At 37.4% G+C, this 20622-nt stretch overlaps 1 pseudogene; it reads right to left on the bottom strand.

Annotated features, from left to right (window-relative positions):
* Window positions 1-13146: 13146 nt before the first annotated feature.
* Window positions 13147-14006, bottom strand: LOC107152345 (annotated as a pseudogene).
* Window positions 14007-20622: the final 6616 nt, after the last annotated feature.

A 20622-nucleotide genomic window follows, 5' to 3' on the forward strand; every position in this document is an offset into this window, starting at 1 on the left:
AGGGCCTCTCTCAGGGTTTTGGATAAAGCCTGTATATATGAGCAGCCCTGAAGCTAAAAGCTTCATAAACTTCATATTAAATTGCTTGGCTCAGGAGTTAATGTTAGTTTTCATTTCAGAAGCATAGTTACTTTTCACATTATGTTACTTAATGTGGTTTTATAGTCAGGCATCCCTTGTCACACAAGGGAGTTGGTTGCAGGACCCCTTGCAGAAGATACCAAAATCTGAGGATGCTCAAGTCCGTAATACAAAGCAGTATAGTATTTGCATACAACTGACACACATTGTCCTGCAGATTTCAATTCATCTCAGATTACCTATGCTACCTAATACTATGTGAATGCTATGCAAATAGTTGTAATAGGTATTGTTTGGGGAATGATGACTAGGGAAAAAATCTGTAAATGTTCAGTATAGATGCAAATTTTGTTTTCTAACATTTTTGATCCAAAGTTGTTGGAATATTTGAGTGCAGAGCTGTGAATATGAAGAGGCAACTGTTCTTATTACCATGGAAAGAAATGGCAAGGGCAAGAGTGGGGAACATTAGGCTGTACCGAAGATTCTGCCTCAGGTGATGACTGCAATGATGACATGTTTTTAGTGCATGATTAATCCAGAATCAGAAGTCCAAAAAGGCAGTTTAAGCTGGTAGCCAAATGAGGGGACACCAGAATGAGAAAACCCCCATCTTAAGAACCCAGAATGTAATTGGAAAGGCATTCCTGGGAGCTCAGTGGGAGGCAGGTGCTGTTGTCCATAGCTAGAGCTCGCTCTGGAGGTAAGTGTATGTAGGGAGTGGGAGGATCATCTGGCTCACATGACCAGTGATAGGTGCAACAGGACTACAAGTAGACCAGGCAAAAGTTGCAATGCATTTATAACTTGGCTGCAGAAGTCATTTAGGGTCACTTTGGCCATAGTTACAGGTCCACCATGATTCAAGGGGAAGGAACAGACTCTATTTTTTGATGGAGAAATGATAATATCATATTGTAGGAAGAACATGTGGGATGGAGTATATTGCAGAGGCCATCTGCAGAAAATACAATCTGCTACAAGGATGATAATGGTAGATATTTATCAAGAGACTTTATTTGCACCAAGTGCTATGAGATTTACACTTACATATTACATCATTTTAAGTTCTCACTACGTTACTCTGAAGTAGTAGTATTATTATCTCCATTTTACAGATGAGGGAAATGTTGCTTGAAGTCTTTGTTTCATCCAGAACATGGCTGACAAAGGGTAGAATAGAGGTTTGAACCCATGTTCCTATAGTCTCTATACTCCTAATCCTTCAGCAGTATTGATTTCAGGATTAAACAAGAACATTTACAAAATATTCTTTGCAAATATAAGCTTGATATGCAAACTTAAGTCTTTCTTGAAGAAAAATTTGGGGGAAATTTTTCAAAAATATTAATGTTTCATATTTCAGACACAATAAATGTGTCTTGTTGATTATAAAATTAATATAATAAATCATAGTATAATGGAGGTTTGTTAATTCCTGAAGATAAACCTTCTTGGGATCATCTTACTTTTGTTCTCTCTTATCATTCTATTCTTTCATCCCAGCATCCTTGGCCACCCTTATGTTTCCATTATAAAATCAGGGTATTTTTAAAGTTGTAAGAAGCCTTAGACTTAAGACCAAAAATCCCCTTTGTTCTCCTGGAGTCTTTATATGTGGTCTCCAGAAATCTGATAACTTTTAAGAATAAATATTCATGTAGACTATGAAAACCCTTGATGTTTTCAAATAAATGTAAACTTCCTAGTAGCTCTATATGGCCTTAAGACTGACAGAGTAAAAGATTTACTTTAAATTTATTTTGGTGGTTAAATATTTAGGCATTTTTATTGGAATTTTTCTGTTTCATCTATTAATACTTAACAAATAGCAATCTGTGGGTAGAGCAGGAAAGAGAACAGAAGGTGACATCCCCATGTTCCTGGAGCCTGCATTGCATAGGAGGCAGCCTCCAAACAGGGATTGGTTACAAAAGAGCAGAGACCTATTATCCAGAATATATGGCCTCTTCTTGAAGTACCGTGTTTCATTAAACAAGACAAAGGATTCCCACGTGTGTATGTGAGTGTGTTTATGGCTGGAAAATCAATTTCAATTATTCTATAAAACACCACTCAGTTTCTGTCCTGTGTGAAACCTTCTATGAAGAGCTTGTGGGCAGGACAAGACTAGAATCTCCCTTGAAGGCATTGCTATAGTTCATGGAGAGGGGCTGTGCAGAATAACTTGGGAAGATGGCAAACCTTGAGGCTTCTAGTGCATCTTGAGCTAAGCCGCAGACTGATTTCTTAGGTAAGCTAGATCATTCAGTGGCACCTGAGATAAAAGGTCATGAGTTTTGTTTAGTTTTACTTTTTGTTGTTTGTTTGGTTTGGTTTTGATTTTGGTTCTGTTTTTCTATCTAGAATAAAATTATCACTCATAGCGCAGGCATCTATTTGCAATCTAGACACTTTTGTCATCACACTATATGATATCAGGAGTTTTGAGTGTAGAGAAGCGGTTATAGGAAGAGAAAGGCCAAGTGTCAATTCTCAGTCTAGTGCTCCAGTGTGTAATTAAGATTAGTGGACACTGGAGTCATGAAAAACTCTACCACAAGTAGGGTTTCAACTCACAGTGCTATAGCTCAAGATCTTGAGACTTGGTTTACAAATGTTTGCTCATATTCCTACTGTTTTCTGAGGCTCTAGGATTAAAATTTCCCTCTTTCCTTTATTTCTGTCATACCAGTTTTCCTAAGGAAAAAAAACAAATAATTTTGTGAAGAAGTCTCTTAATCGATACACTAATAAGTTATAACATTCATGTATTTCCTGAAAGAATGAAATAAAATTTTTAAGGAAAGTAGGTGGTAGATGTCAGCCAGGAAAAAGTACATGGTGATCAGTTGAGAATTAACTAGTTTGATTTTATGTTTTTAAAATTTAACATTACCACCTGAGGTGCCATGGTAGGTAGACCCCAATACTATGCTAAGATTTCAAGGAAACTCGGTGATATGCTATTTCTTCCCTGCAAGGAATTCTGCTTTCACTGTATTTTATTAATAATAAAGTTATATTGTGTTAAAAGGTGAAATACAGAGAATTTTATTTATATATTAAATGAATATTAGTTTTACCATGAAAAATCTATCAAAAAGAGGTAACTAAATCTAAGGAATGAGGCAAATAATGTCGGAGAAATCCAAGATTAGGAAGCAAGAAGCTGGGCTCTGGCACTGTGTTGCAGAGTGATACAATCAGTTGTTGGACTAGCTCCTTGCTGAAGTTCCTTGTAATTTCAAGAGGGAGATAAATATATGCACAAAAAGTTATCCACCGTGTGGGTGTTCAGCTGTCTTTGTTAAGTAATTCTTCTTAGAGTGGAATTAGCACATTAGCCACTGTCGATCACAGATGAAGTTCTCACTGCTTTTCTGGTCCACCTACCAATAGTAAATTGGAAGATCCTAGCAGGTTCTGTTTCCTCCAAGTCCTATTTTTTTCCTCTCTCCCTGGAAGAAAGCTGCTGCACAATAACTGTTAAACCATGGCATGATGTTTCAGGAATTAGTAGAGTTAAACGCTGTCTAATTTTGTAAGTACCTATCTAATCAGCTAAGACTTGGGCACTGAGAGAATGAATGGTCCATATTTTACTGATTCTTTTAATGAGCAGTAATTGAAGATGAATTTGTCTGCCTGGTTCCAGAATGTTATAATTCAAGGCAGGTTTCAAGACTGTTTTTCTCCTGCTGCATCTCTTTATGTCAAACTCTGACTGGTAACTGGAAGATTTTATGTGGCAATACAATACATCGAAAAGGTGGTATCTCTGGGTTTCAGTGTAGTACTAACTTCCTTTGTGATCTTGGGCACACATCTTTGTTTTTGTGGCCCTCAGCTATATAATGAGGTTATGGATAAAATTATCTCTTAGATTTTAATATTATTTATTTTATTTATATTATATATTTATCTCTTTTTTAATAAAATGAAGAAAATGCACACATGTACATTGCTACTTGCAGAAACTGTGAAAAGGTAGTGTGATACAGAACTTTCAAAATTCAATTCAGTTGGCCCTCCATATCCATGCATTCCACATCCTTGGATTCAATCAACCTCAGATTAAAAATATTTAAAAATTATCACTGTACTGAACATGTACACCATTTTTGCTTATCATTATTCCCAGGCAATATAGTAGAAAAATTACTTGCATAGGATTTACATTGTAGATATTATAGGTAATATAAATATATCTATATATTATAGGTAATATAATATCTACTAAAATCTACTAAAATAATATTATAGGTAATATAGGTAGGAGGATGTTTGTAAGTTATATGTAAATACTGCATTATTTTATGTAAGGGACTTGACCACCTAAGATTTTGCTGTCCGTGGGAGTCTTGGAACCTATTATCCATGATAAGGAGGGATAACTATATAATCACACTCCACTGGGACAAAGAGTTTGCATAATGATATATTTGTTGCTTGAAATGGTCAACAATAACTTGCGAGTGAATTTAACCATTCATTAAGGATCATTGAATTGATACACTGCCTAGGAACTGTGCTGACGGTAATGGACAAAGATGATACAGACAAAGCCCTTACCTTTAGCAAGAGCACACATTAGTGAATTTTATAGGAATTAAGTAAATAGTGACACTAATAAGCATATGGTTATATGTTTATCCATATGTAGCCATAGTGCTATAAAGGGTATGAATAATGTGGAGGTGGAGCCAAGGTTGGGTCACTTTATATAGGGTGATCAGGGAAGAGATCTACATGAGCAGGAGGCAGAAATGAGAAGATGAAACCTAGGTGCTGAAGAGCAGGAAGCCTGGAAAAGACAGAGGGAAGCCAGTGAGTGAAGTCTCCCAACAAAAACGAACTTACCACATTTGAAAATGAAGTCCAATGTGGCTGTGAAAGTGGGCTAACAAAGTGGCAAGACGGAAGACTGGCAAGGCAGGGAGACTGGAGGTCCCGGGTCGTTTGAAGTCAGGAAAGGGGTTTTAGGTTTTGTCTTGTTAGGGGAAACCACTAAGGGTATCTGAGTAGTGAGTGAATTGGTTCGATTTTATTTAAGATAAATATGTTTTCTTGTTTGGAGATGGATTGGAGAGGAAAAAGAAATAAGGGGAGACCATGTTGAGGATGTTGCAATAGGTCAAGAAGAGAGACAATGGAGACTTAGAAGAAATTAATGTTAATGGAGAGATGCTAAAACCACTAAGGAGATGGTAAATTAAGGGAGACCAAGTATAATAAAATAAAGTGATTTTATCATTAATGAGCATGTAAAATATATTCAAATTAAGTTTCATTAAAGCCAATCTTTTTCATGTATCACATGCACAGGTAGGGGTGTGTGTGCATGTGTGTGTGTGTGTGTGTGTGTGTGTGTGTGTATAACATTTGGAATTTTCATATATTGTTTTACTGTTTAGTTCTCTACTTTTATTTACTTATTTTTTTAACTTGTAAATATAAGTAATTATACCCGTTTTAGAGTAGGTCCAGGGAACAGACTTATGACGAAGATTTAGTTTTGATGTCTGTTTTCCTGATCCTTCTCAATAAAAGGGCCCAACTTCTTTAAGATCTAGCAAAGATGCTCTTTCCTTGAGAAACTATTCTTTCCACAGGGTGGATAGTCCCTCTTCTGTCCTGAACTTAAGCACCTTGTGCATATCTGTAATCATTCCTTTGCAGGTCTGTCTTTTGTAGAGTTTAGGATATGAGCTCTTTTCCATTAAATTGTTGGCCTCCAAAGGCTATCTCTGCTTGGTATGTGCATGCTGAAAGACACTGAACAACAAAGAAATTATGTTGATTCACAGTATTTTTCTGTATTAGCCTATTTTATGTGTAACAAAATACCTGAAGCTGGATAGCTTTATAAGAAAAGAGGTTTGTTTTGGCTCCTGGTTCTGAAGGTCTAAGATCAAGGGGCTGCCTGCAGTGATGGCTTTCTTGTTAGCAGATCCCTGAGATGGTTCAAGGTATACTATGCCAAGAGACAGAGAGAGTACCTGTGTATATGCTGGTCTTTCTCTCTTTCTCTAAAACCATTAGAATCCAATCATGAGAACTCTACTCTAATGACTATATCTCATCCTAATCACCCCCTAAAGATCATCTAATCACCATAGTTGGAGTAATTTTCCACCCTTTAATACCCTGAAATACCTTACAATGGAATCAAACTCTAATACATAATTCTTGGGGAGCACATTCAAACTGTAGCCAAACCACAGCAGATTTAATGTTCTTTGTGTGCCCTGTTGTGATAGAAAAAAAAATCAGACTAGAGAATGACTTATTTGAGTTTCTCCATTTCTGCCATTCTTCCTTTGTAACAATCAGAGATATTGGAGGCTGTAATTTGGCATTCATAGAGCTTGGCAAGGTGTCATTGGAAGAGCTAAATCAAGGATACCTGTGTGGTTTGTCAATTTGAAACTCTTGGAATTGGAAGGAACCTCAGAGGAGATCTAGTTGAATAAGCATTTCACATTGCATTGCAATGCCACGGCCTACACTTGTCTGAAAATGTTTGATTCCTAATCTTGAGTTTTTGAGAAATGATGTCTATTTTTATTGGTGAAAACTAATGATGATTTAATTCAAAAATAAAAAACTGGACATTGAACTATTCTCGTTTTTGAGCTATCAACTAAATTATGTATCATAAGAGTTCACAGAGATTGGGAAATGATAGTGCATCCAGATGAAGGGAGATAGCAGAGGGTGGCTTCCACTCAGGTACTTTGTGAACTTTTCCTTTCTACTTTATTCATTTACATCCTTACCCTCATGGTCTCCTGGAATGTGCTTGCATTCCTTGCCCATCCCCTTCCCTGTCAGGGGTCCTCTTGCCAACAAGTACTGTGAGGATTTTAAATAATAGATTTAAGACATTGTTCGGAGGGTGTTTGTAAATGATTGAGGGGTGATCAAGGTAAAGCACCTGGGCCCCAGCTGTGTTGTGGAATTGATAAGTTCCACCTTAAATGCACTGCTCTGCTTTGCAACCCATCATCTCCATGGCATTGAGATGCTTCCAGCTGACTTCTGCTTTCAGAGAAGCTGTGAAACCAAATGATGTAAGAATGTCAGGGCTTTAATGGGTTACGTCGCTCAGGATCATTTTTCTTTTCAGGAGAAAGAGCAAAGTAATGGCTTGCTGATGGTGAAATTTCAGGTATTGGTGAAGGAGGCATCTTGGTTAGAGGACATTATCCAGCACTTTTAATAGCATCACACATAAGGCTTGTCCTGAACACCCTGGCCTGAGGAGCCGAGAAAATGCCCAGTGACATTTACGTGATTGTGTTCTTGGCACTTCATTGACTCTGCCTTGCTCAGCATCACACAGATCCAGCCTGTCACTCCCCCTTGTGTTCTCCCTGACCCGTCTGACTCACCTCTGCGGGCTCATAATCATGTGTCTCGTCCCCCTACAGCATATTGAATAAGACCGTGGACTCTGGAATCTGATTGCCAGGGCTGTGTTCCCTTCTCTTCCAGTTACTGTGTGTGGGAACATAAGCAATCTTCCCAAGCCTAAGTTACATTATATGCAAAAGGGAAATAATGGATGTGAAGGGCTTTATTTGGTTCTTAGCACATAGAACTCAATGTGTTATCTAAATAAATAATCTCCTATTAGTAATATGCCAATGCTAATATTTGCATACATTAACATAATGAATTCTTATATCTGTAAGAATTGGTTACTATTATCTCCATAGATAGGGAAACTAAGGCTCAGGGAAGTTAACTGACTTGTCCAAAGTCTACGGAAATTAAACAGTAAAGTCAAACTTGATCCCCAGACTCCCTGAGTCCAGATTGTCTGTTTCTCACCATTCACCAGTACTACCTCTTTTATAAGTGAAGGGTATTTACTCTAAGAGCATGGATAAATCCATGGGGAACTCTGCATAGTCTGAATCCAGGCGAAACATGTTGCACTAAGGCTCTGTGATGCATAGTGTGGAATGAGCCTCTCCTGCCATGAGGCAGAACCTGGGTTAGACTTACAGACCTGACGTGAGAGACCTCCGAGACTGCCCTTCACTTCACAGGTAAGGAAACTGGACCTGGGGTTGTCCAGGAACTTGCACACAGTCAGAGTTACAATGAGGAAGAATCAAAACTTGGTTAGTTTTCATAGAACTGAATCCAAGGGCTTTTAAATTTATTATGTTTACTTCAAAGGGTTCTCATGTCCCCTGAATTAAAGGCGATTTTTCATCCATTTACTAATTTTCTTCTGACCCAAATTAAAATTTATTTTGATTTCCTTAATTGGTATTTTTCACTGATGATGCAAAAGATATAAAATTTGAGCTTAAATAGGAGGAGACCACGAGCTTGCGTTGGGTTAATTTCATGAGCAAAGGGAGCTAAAAGTAGCTACCTGGAGGGGTGAGAGAACAGCTGGCTCCTGAATGTCAGTCCAACGAGGCTGGGCAGTACATCTTTCTATTAGTTCGGGTTCACCTAATGAGCATGCTCTGTAAGTGACCTTGTTTGTACATAGGTTGGCTGTTTCTGAGGAAGATGTCTCCTTCTCTGCTTTTCAGTGACTGTGTACCTAGAAGTGTGTACTGGTAAAACTGAAGTCTGCAGGCAAGATACATTTTAAATGGTTGCACAACAAATGCTTTCTCTTCCCCTACAGTAATGCACTTGTAAAAGAAATCAGATTGGGAAAGGAAAAAGCTGTTAGAAAAAAATCTGTTAAGCAGATGTCTACTTTGAGTACTGAGAATATGAAAAATGTTTTGACATGAAGCTCTAGATTATGAAAGAGTGCTGATTCATATTGTTCTAGAATCACCAAATGCTTATGCTATAAGGAACGTGAGAGATCTTCTAGTATGAACCCCACATTTTGACATTAGCCAAAATGGGATGATAAACAGCTCAAGGTCACAACTAGTTAGAGGCAGTTAAGACTTCTAACTCTCTTCTGTGAAACAGAATGTATAGTTAGTTGTCCTTTGGTATCTGCAGGGAGTTTGTTCCATGACCCCACACAGTTACCAAATCCATGAGTGTTCAAGTTGCTTATATAGAATGGCATAGTATTTGTATATAACCTATGCATACCCTCCTACAGACTTAAATCCTCTCTAGATTACTTAATACCAAACATAATGCAAATACTATGAATATAACTGTTATACTGCATTATTTAGGGAATAATGACAAGAAAAATGTCAATACATGTTCAGTATTGACACCACCACTGTCAGGCTACTTTTCAAAAGGTCTAAGATTTTTACTTTATTGAAGGATAGCACTTTACATTCGGCTTAGCCTTTGAGCAATTGCTTTGATCACTTAATTGCCTTTTAGGAGCCTCTTTGGGGGGCGGGATTGTGAGTTTTAGGAGCCATATTTTCACAGAAATGAAGTGTGCACATCACACAAGTTGTGAACAAATGAGAAGTGAGGCCAACAACACTTGACCAGTGCTGGAGAGACTGAGGACCTTAGACATGGGAGACTCCAGGGGGTGGACCTTCATGTCACTTCATTTACATGGATTCAGTCTAGTGCTAAGCATGTGGCAAATTCAAGGTTTTGGAACTTTCTAGAATTATTTTCTTCTGAGTATTTTCTATTTGTAGTTAGCTGAATCCACGAATGAAGAACCTGAAGATACGGAAGGTCAATCATAGAGAATTGGATTAGCCTTCCTGGGCTACCATAACAAAATATCATAAACTACATGACTTAAACAATAAGCAATTAATTTTCTCATAGTTATGAAGATTGAAAAGTCAAGACAAAGGTTCCAGCTTATTTGTTGTCTGGTGAGGGCCCTTTTCCTGGCTTACAGTTGGCTGCTTCTCACTGTGTCCTCACATGACCTTCTGTTGGTTCATTTTTACAGAGAGAGAGAGAGAGAGAGAGAGAGAGAGAGAGAGAGAGAGAGAAACCTCTCTGGTGTCTCATCTTAAAAGCCAATAATCTTATTAGACCAAGACCCCAACTTTATGGCTTCATTTAACCTCAATCAATTGTTATAGGCACTATCTCCAAATATAACCATACTGTTGATATGGGCTTCTATATATCAATTTTGGGGAAACACAAACATTCAGTCCATAACAAGGATCAGAATGTTCATGTGCAAACAGAAAGCCAGCTTAGTGGTGGTTTATTAGAGATCAATTTAACTTACTCATGCAAGAAGTAGGAAGTATGTGGCTGGTTTGCAACTTAGCGATCTTACCAGAACTCTGCGTTTTATGGTCTTCTACTGTCCCTGCGTGTAGGCTTCATCCCTGTGTTTAACCCCTTGTTGTTACAACATAGTGGTTGCACCTCCAGTCTCAGTTCTATTACTGGCCTGAAGAAAAAAGGAATAAAAGGCCCAAGACACATATCTACCATCTTCTTTTTGCAAAAATTTCTCATAAGCCTTACCTGCAATTTTCTGCTTAAATCTCATCATCTGGAATTGGGTCATTTTGCTTTTCTAGCCACGAGGAAGTCTGGGAAGGTAGATATTTTTGACTCTGCACAATCACCCCAAACAAAAATTGTAGTTTTTAGTAAAGAAGAATGGGAGAAAGGACAATATGTAGGAAACTGCCAAAATCTGGAAGATAAAACCTCGTGGAGTTATTTAATTTGGAGGCATAGAATTTTAGTATCAAAAACATCTGAGTTCAAATCCCAGGTCTGATAATTTGGGGGCAAGTCACCTTACTTCACTGAGCCTCAGTGTCTTTTGTAGATGGAGATAATTGGGAGTAGATGAGGCACTAATTTTCATGAAGATGAAAGAAGATATTAGATCTCAATAAATGCTAGTTATTTTCATATTATTCCAATGTTTCAGGATCAGGCAACATTAGTGTTGCTTACCTTCCCTGGACCAAGCCATACTTTTGATTTCTTTTAATTCTTATGAAACATAATGATCAAGACACCAGACACAGAAACCAGTTCAACAAATTTTATTCACTATTATTCTCTATTAAAAATAATAGACAAAAAAAAATTAGACATGATTCATGCTGCGTCTAGCCCTTTACCACTTGAGCAGAGTCTTCAAAGAGCCAGGCATCTGGCCTCAGCCTGACATGCTTTCTTGTGATGGAGAAGAGACGGCCAAGATTATAGCCAGCCCTTGGAGGAAATTTGCAGCAAAGAGGGAAATTTGCGAGACTTTTACATATTATCCTGAGGCAGAAGCTCAGCAGATAATAGAATTTCACTGGGGCTTAAATTTTAAAAAGGGAGACCCTGCCTTTAAAAAAAAAAAAAATTAGAAGATTCAAATCAGACTTCAGGATTTAAAACAGGAAATCTGCATATGTTATACGTATGTCATCCAAGTGTGATATTGTAGGAAGTGGCACATGGTCTATGGCCGACTTTCCTTAAGGGCAGTGGCTATGAAACTAGTATTTCTATTTCCTTTTTAAAGAAAACTTTTTATACAGGCATTATTAGGGGTTCATTTCCTTTCTAGAAAATTTCCCAAAGTGGCCTGTAATAGCTATGCTTAGCATCTTTAGTTTCCACCCACATGCATTTTTATTTCAAACTTATTTTTATTAGCAACATAATATATAATTATTGTAGATAAATTAAAGAACAAAGTAAAAATATAGAAATATAATTTCATTAATTCTACCATCTAAAGAAACACAATATTTTATGCATATTCTTCAAATTTTTATAATATATAAATATATAAACATACATTTTCTTTTAAAAATGTTTGTATATCTTGCATAAGATTTTAACTATTTTTATGCTTAATAATATAGGATAAATAATTTTCCATGACCTTGAGTAAATTCTGTATCATCCTTAAATATGTATCAAATACATTCCTTTTATAAATACATGATGATATTTGAACAATCTGTATTGTTGGACAAAGGTTGTTTTTGCTTTTGATTACTATTACTTCTAATTATATGCTGTGCAAGGATCTTTGTAATTTAAACTTGTTGGATAAAAAAATTTATTTTCTGAGTCGAAGAATAAGCATATAATTAACATAATTTTAATAATCTACAGCAAGAACTTATTGATATTACACATTTTTTCACCAAAATGAGGGAACAGTTTATACTACACTATTGTCCAAACTGGAAATTGTCATTAGAAAACATATAGCTTTAGAGAGAAAGAGGGTGTGTGTGTGTGTGTGTGTGTGTTTGAGTGCTGTTTTCTGAACTGTTGCTTGATATATCCTTCCTAGTTTTAATTGTTTATCAGTATTACAGAGATATGGACAGAGGACAGGTGTGATAGAGTCTGTCTCTAAACCTATTTCTTGCATATGGAAACTGTAATGGAAAAATGCTTTTTTTTTTTCCAAGAATGATGATCTCCTGGCACTTTTATATCACTTACAGCTTTATTTCTATTTCTTTCTCCATTTCCTAAAGAACTCAAGTTAGAGAATCAACAAACTGCGTCATTGCCTAAAGAAGCTCTAACAGGGATCCACAGGCATGTGTGGCATAACTTAAAGAAGACTGAGTGACAGACAATATAGACAAACAGACTTGGAGCGCAAAACAAACAAAACAATTCCAAAAAATAAAAAGAGAAAGACTTGCTTTGTGCAAGCGTGTCAGGAAAAATATCAAGGGACAACCTGACTCCAGGTGACCATGAGTGGAAAGAGAAGCAGTGCAGTCACAGAAACAATCACCAAGTCGGGTTTTATAAATAGGAGCATGAGGATAAAGAAATCTAAGGTTCTTGGGTCAACGCTAAAGCCTTATGTCCAATTTTAAATTCTACAACTATAGGGAGTAGTTCCGGCATTTGCTACATTCTGGGAAATTTACATTCATTATCATATATGATTTAGTAATCACAGGAGCTCTTTGAGATGTACATTATGTCCTCCGTCTAACACAGGGGCAAACAAGGCTTCCAGAAGAAAGTTCTTCAAGCTTATCCATCTTCTACCCAGAATCCAGAATTCAAATAGGTTGATCTGCCTCCAGATGTGTTTTCTTCTCTGCCCTTGCCACCCTAATCAGTATTTTATTCAATCCCTGGACATAAACTGCTCAAAAAGACAGTCACCCTTCTAGTCCTTTACTCAGCTGTCCCTTCCTCTGGGGGTCTGCTATTGTTGGGCCTCTTCTTGCTTCTATCCCTCTCCCTCCCCTTGACCCTCTCTAAGGTGGGCTCTCTTTCCCAGTCATTTTCAGGCCACCTCCGCCTGGCACACTTTCTTGCCATCTTTTCTCCCAACCCCTGTGGTGGTTTCAGTCCCTTGTCCTGCAGTCCTAGTGTCTCCCTCAGGATCAGGATGGCTCCCTCCTTTATCCTTTCCCCTCTCTATAGAGACTGTTTTTAACAATGGGAAAATTAATAGGTTGTGGCCAAAGCTGATACTGTGCCCCAATCTCAGCTGCCCAGATTCCTTTTTGTGGCCCAGTCCTCCTCCCAGGGGCCAAGGGATCCACCCTCTGAGAGTTGGTTCCAGCTTATGGCGCACAAATATCTCCTGCTGGTGGATCATAGGCCACCTGCATCCTGGTATCCTTTTCAGCAACATGTATTCCTCTTTGTACTCTGTGGAGGTGCAGCCCTTGGAAAAGCATGTGTCCCAGTCCTTCACCAGCTAGAGACACCCTATGTGACCATAGTGGGAAAAGACTTCCTTTAACCTGTCCTCTTTGGTCTGCAAGTTTAGTGTTGCCACAAACAGGGTGCAGAGGGGGTCTCCAGAGATGCCTTGTTGGGGATATATGGTGCCAGCATTGCCTTCTACCCTGCGCTGCCGTGTGGGTCTTCATCAGTGTTATCAGTGCTGCCAGCTTTAATCTTAGAGATGGTTTCAGGAAGACGCGGAGACACAAAGACAAAGACAAAGGTAGCTTGACCTCAATGTCACTGCAGAGAGAGAACAACCACCGTGGTGAAGCTGCTGCTCCTGGCAGTACCTGCATCCTTCCAAATCAGGACAATTAGAGGTGGGACCCAGATATTACCAGTGAAATTGATTCTCCTTTGTTCTCCGTGACTTCCCTGTGTGCAGCAGTTCCTACACTGACCTTGCACATAATTTTCTTATATGCTACCACCTGGTGGCCCTGAGGCAGATGATGACTCACTCACCTGACTGTCCAGACCCACAGGGGATGACTGAGTTAGAACACTCAGCAGGTGTTTGGATGGAGGCAGGAGAGACATAACATTTTCTAGGTAGTAAGTGGGAGAATTAAACAAGTCAAACAGTTATCAGAAAAGTAATGGGAATGATTTCTCTGCCAGCAGGAGAGAAAGGATCTTTCACCACAAAAAGAAAATAATTCAGACCATCTTGTGTCTGTTTCCACCAAGAATGAAGAAGAATGTATACTTTATCGTAGGAAACATAGGTCAAAAGGAAGAATTTCTGATAGTGATGGATGTTGAAGAGTAGGTTTCTAGAATATGCTATGAAATCAGTTTCCTTCTCAAAACTCTTTTAAAAATGAGGTATTAACTTATTTGTCCAATGTTTCCCAGGAGAAGTTAGTGACAAGGACTGGTCTCTGACCTAGTCTGGACCAGGGAGGGAGTCTCAAGATCATGAGACTACATGAAATAAGGCACGGGCTAAGAGTGTTGAGGGCTTAAGACTAGTGGTTCTTCCAACATAAAGAAGTATCTAAATATCCTCCTTCATCAGTGATTCTTCTCATTTAACTGATATGTAAAAATAAGCCATGTTGAACACAATACTTAATTATTTGAGAAATGTTATGAAGATTCAACAAAGAACATTTGGACTATTTTCCACATGATCATTGATATGTAACTTTAACCATCCCTTGGAGCTCAGATTGTTTTTTAAATACATCCTCAATACTTTGAGAGTAGGAAAAAATCAATAGAGAGCCTAGCTTTCATTTCCTACTTTCTATGATGATGGCTGTTCATGAAGGTGATTTTGAAATCCAGCACACTTTTATGCATGGCTTGCTTGATCAATAAAAGTTAGCTATCAGATCACTATAAATCAATCTGTTATGAATGAATTTATGTTGACCAGTGGAATATTGTCATATCTGACTGCTTCAAAACCATATCTGTCTTAGAAAATCCAGAGTCGTAGCATTGTTTTTTTCTTTCTTGAGACAGTTCTAATTTTTACATCTGTTTGCAGGGCCTTTCATGCCCCTGTCAATATTTTCAATTTCCACTATCTTACAAGATTTGTTATTATCCAAATAATAGGAATTTCTTTGCAAATCTTATGTTTGCCCTCATAAATATCCCTATCAGTTCCATTTAGATGCTTAGTTTTATAGCATATCTTGATTTATTCTCAGTAAACCTTTTTGTTGCATAACTAGGATAGAAATTAAGGTTTGTCAACATATTAATTTTCTTAGATGATGGGTGTTGTCAGATGCCACTCTTTCCTTTCTCTTTTACTCTCTAGGTTTTAGGCAATATTGTAACAGGAATAAAGTCTGTTATATAATCTGTTACGTCTCAGCAACATATAGCACATTGCTGCGTTGCTGTCTTGGAATGGTCTGGCAGATGCCTCTCTCGAAAATTCTTACACAAAGTGTCATTCTATAAACCATGAACCTTCTGCTCTAGTGGAACTTCTCATTGCCTCTAAAAATAACTTTTGTGGATTCACATTCACTCCCGTTCACCCTGAATGCCTGTCCCTTAATGGTCTCTTTCAAGGCCCAGCCTTCATTCTTACGTTTCCTACAAGGCCTTCTCTGATTATCTTTGTTCTTTCATCCCTGAATCTAATGTTATAGTTTTTTTCATTTCTCAGACAGCCTGTGCAACTCAGTTGTTGCTGCATTCTGTGTGCTTAGGTGGTGTCTTCATAGCTATATTATAGGTTCACATATGAGGCCGTATAAAATGATAGATGTTAAATCGTAGAAGCACCACTGTGTCACCTTGAGTAAATTACTTAACTTCTTTGAGCTTCCATGATCTCATTGGTAAAGGGATTATGAACTTTGATGTGGAGTTGTTGTGATGAACACATGAAGTGTTTAGGTACTTAAGTATTTAACCAACACCAGACATATAGTAAATATGTAAATATAAATACATATATAGTAAATACTCATTGAATTGAAGGGAAAGCTAACGTTTGGTTTTTCTTGGCAACTCTTAAAATGCAGGGATTTTTTTTTTTAACTGAAGAGTTCAATATAATATTTTCTAATAGAATGAAAACGTGCAGCTCTCTACCAGTCCTGAATGGTTATGATTATGTGACCGATTTCTATATGTCTTAATACAAATCAATTTTCTAACTATTCACAACTGTTTTCATGTCTGCAGATGCTAGATCCAGAGAAGTATCTAAATAAATTGTTCAATACCTGGAGAAGCAAGAGGAGTCTGTGGGGCAGGATGGAAGGGGGAGGGGAGCAGAGGGCGGGCTCCAGGCTGAGTGTATTGTCTTTAGTCTGACATTGCTCGTGACCTGGCAGGCAGCCAGGGTACAAGTCCCCAAGTTTTCTATCTAATAAGGAAAATATTACTGTATTTTAAGACTCAGAACAAGCATTACTTTCTTTATGCCAGGTATGGGTTAAAATCCCTAACCTCCGTTCTATATATTTGTACCTGTCCTTGTCACAACATGATAGAAGTAACATAATTAAAATGCATGGGGAGGTGATTTTCTTCCCATTTTCTAGGCTCTTTGCAGCTAGTATTGTTATCATTATAATGGATACAATTGGGTGTCTTAAGTCAAATGAGATAATGTTTAAGGATTCAATGTTAAATTTTTATTTGTTCTAATTAGTTATTTATGACAATTGAATGCTTTTTGACACATCATGCATATATGGAGCATAACTTCTTACTCTTCCAGTTGTAAATGATATAGAATCACACAGGTTGTGTAATCATATATGTACATAGGATAATAATGTCGGATTCATTCTACTATCCTTTCTACCCCCCATTCCCCCTCCCCACCATTCACTCTCCTCTTACTAATTCAAAGTACCTCTATTCTTCTCTAGCTGTACCCTCATTGTGAATTAGCATCCGCATATCTGAGAAAACATTTGACCTTTGTTTTTATCAAATGGGCTTATTTTGCTTAGCATGATATTCTCTAACTCCATTTATTTATGGCAAATGTCATAATTTCATTCCTCTTTAAGGTCTACTAATATTCCATTGTGTATATATACCACGGTTTCTTTATCCATTCATCCATTGAAGGGGATCTAGGTTGGTTCCATAGTTTAGCTATTGTAAATTGAGTTGCTATAAACATTGATGTGGCTGTGTCACTAGTATGTTGATTTTCAGTCCTTTGGGTATAAACCGAGGAGCAGTATAGCTGGGTCGAATGCTGGTTTCATTTCAAGTTTTCTGAGGAATCTCCATATGACTTTCCATAATGATTGTGCCTATTCGCAGTCCTACCTGCGATGTATGAGTGTACCTTTTTCCCCATGTCCTCACCAACATTTATTGTTGCTTGTATTCTTGATAATTGCCTTTATGACTACAGTAAGATGAAATCTTAGTGCAGTTTTGATTTGTGTTTCTCCAACTGCTAGAGATGTTGAACATTTTTAATATGAATTTCATATATTTCTTCTTCCATGAAATGTCTCCTCAGTTCCTTAGCCCATTTATTGATTGAATTTTTGGGGTTTTTTTTTTTGGTATTAAGTTTTTTTTTAGTTCTTTATGCAATTTTTAAAGTATAAAGTAAAAGAACAAGTTATTGTTGTTTTACATACGTTAGAGTTCTTCTCATGGAAATTTATATGCATGTTTGGGGATTTTTAAGTATGATGAGAGGAATGGGCAGTTTAAATGTGGTTCAATGCAAAATTCTCAGCTATCAATTTGTATAATTAAGAATTACTGTCCAAACAAATACATATGAATACAGAAATTGGAAGAAGAATTTCATGGAATAAATTAACATACCCAGACATTATTTTAGATTATGAGAACATATATATTAATTGATTTTTTTGCTGTTAAGAGAAATATGCAGGAACCTAGAAGTTAGGGCAAAGAGAAACTCTTCTACTTCTAGCATCATCTATTTCCATGTCCTCTTCGGTGAGCCATTTCACTTCTTTGTGGTGGACTTCCTTGTCTGTAAGCTGAGATGTTGGACTGAGTATTTCTATAAACTTTACTAGATTTAAAACATGAGAATTTGCTTATTTTCATGCAAAGAGCATTCTTGCTCATTTAGTCTGCATGTGTTTTGATAAAGAAGTAAAATCATTTTTTTATGTGTATGATTAAAGCACAAGGATTGGCACCATAGTTATAAAGTTATTCTCTTTTTCTGACAGTGAGCTTTGTTAAGAGAGTCTGCTGGTAAAGTCTATTTACCTCTGGATTACTGAACCAGCATTTATTGTGAGAAGTGGCATCTGACTTCCTTCCTTATGCCCTCTTCTGCAGTTGAATGAGCCAGCTGCAATTCTCTCCCATATAATCAGTCACTGCTCTTCTCTGAGCTGTGGCATGTTTCCACAGACCAGAGAGCTGAGGGTTTTGTGATATGTTGAAGCTTCTCCTTGGGTTTCAATGGAAGATATTAGGCCACTGAAGGTGGCTAGATGAAGAGAGAAATATCCCAGTTTGATCATTCAATCTTATTAGCAAGGAAACAAGAAGGGTTTATTTTCAAAGATACAAGAAAATCTTATCGGGTTTCACTACGACGCTCATGAAAATTTTATAGATGTTAAATTTAAGTCCCAAGTCCTTTTTAGAAAATATAAAATATATTCTAGATAATTGCTGTATTTACCTGATATTTACCTTAAAATTTTTGAAAACTCCTATCAAGTTTTCCAACAAATGTTTGAACCACATAAACCAACAGTGAATGTTTTTGCCTTGACAACACTGGATGTAATTTCTTTGAAATTCTAGTATTTTGAGAAGTGAAAAAAAACAATGTTTTATTTTAATTTCACTTTCTTGTTAATTAATGAGATTTGAAGATTTTTTTATGTGCTTGTTATTCACTTATTGTTGAGTTTAAATTGCTTTGTCTATTTCTCTACTGGTCAGTTATAATTAACACTCTTATTGTAAATTTAAATATCTAGAACTATCCTAACTACTAAAGATATATCACTGAACAGCAACTTATAAAGAGGTGTTATCATGGAGTTTATCCTCTCAGAGGAATAAAAAATTAGCAAAAAATATTGAGTATATGATATGTATTGAGATTAAAATCAAGGGGGATTTATTGAGAGGCTACTTTAAGGGGAGGCTTTTCAGAGAAGGTGGTATTTATCCTGATGTATGACTAGACTATCTGATAGAACAGCATCTTTCCTGGTAACAGATAGCACTGAAACATGAATGAGTTTGGGGTATTCTATGAAGAGATTGACATCCATGAGACTAGAGAAGGTGAAGGAGGGGATGTTGAAATATGTCTAATAAGTGATTTCTACAATGAGAAAAAGATGAAGTTGGAGAGGTCAGAAGCCTCAGCCCATGTTTAGCCTGGTAGTCCCAGGGAAGGAATTTTAATTTTCATTCCAAGCACTCTGGAAAGCAATTGAAGCTCTCTGTAATGGAGCAACACAATCTGGTTCACACCTTAACAGAACACTCAGGTTGCTAGGTGTGAAATGAATCATTGGGGACAAGAATGTAAGCAAGGAGTCTAACTGGGGAGGCTGAGGCCACTGCCTGGGTAAGAATGGCCTGCTCAGATTGCCTTTGTCTGCCTGGTGCACTAACCTCTCAACTACTATTTGAGTATGCTTCTGTCAATACTAGCTACCTGCTTCCTGGGAGCTGTATTTCTCCTCCTCCTGGGTAAAGTTTAGTCAGGGACCATCACCCAACATAGCTCCCTTGCTCAAAGTGGGAGTAACTCTATGGTTTAATGTGCTCTTGCACTTCCTTCAGGAACCAGCTAGAAGCTAATGTTCAGCTGAGAAAATCTTCCTACTTAGCTCTTCCCTCATGTGCTTCCCTGCTTCTCTTGATGCTCTTCTCCTAATAAATTACTTGAATAACAATCTTCATCTCAGGTTCTGTTTTTAGAAAACATACTAAGACATGGTTTAAAGAGGCAGAGGTTGAAGCAGATAAAAGAGAATGAATTAGGAGTGTTTCAGAGATAGGATCTTGGATGTGAGAAAAATACAGAAATTAAAACAGCTCTACATTTTATTATCTAGTAATTTGGTGGGCAAAGACACTACTTACTAATAGGAGCTGTCTAAAAGGAGCATATTTGCAAGGTGGAGAATGAAAAATTTACTTCAGATATGTTGTTTGAAATGTCTATGAATGGCTACAAGAGGCTGGCAAATGAACAGTCTAGTCTTGCTCTGGAGGACAATTTAGTCTGAAGTTCTATATATATGGGACTCAACAGTGGATTTGACTGAGTGGGAGTACCTGGGATGAGAGTACAGAAGAAGAGAGAAGTTTCCCCAGGATTGGATCCTTGCATGACAAGGTTGAGTAGACGAGGAAAATCAAGCAAATACACTCAAAAGTGGTCAGTGAGTGGTGAGGAAACCAGGCAAACACTGGTCTCTTTAACCAAGAGAATAAATTGTT

This window comes from Marmota marmota, unplaced genomic scaffold (genome assembly GCF_001458135.2).
Source record: "Marmota marmota marmota unplaced genomic scaffold, marMar, whole genome shotgun sequence".
NCBI classification, from domain to species: domain Eukaryota; kingdom Metazoa; phylum Chordata; class Mammalia; order Rodentia; family Sciuridae; genus Marmota; species Marmota marmota.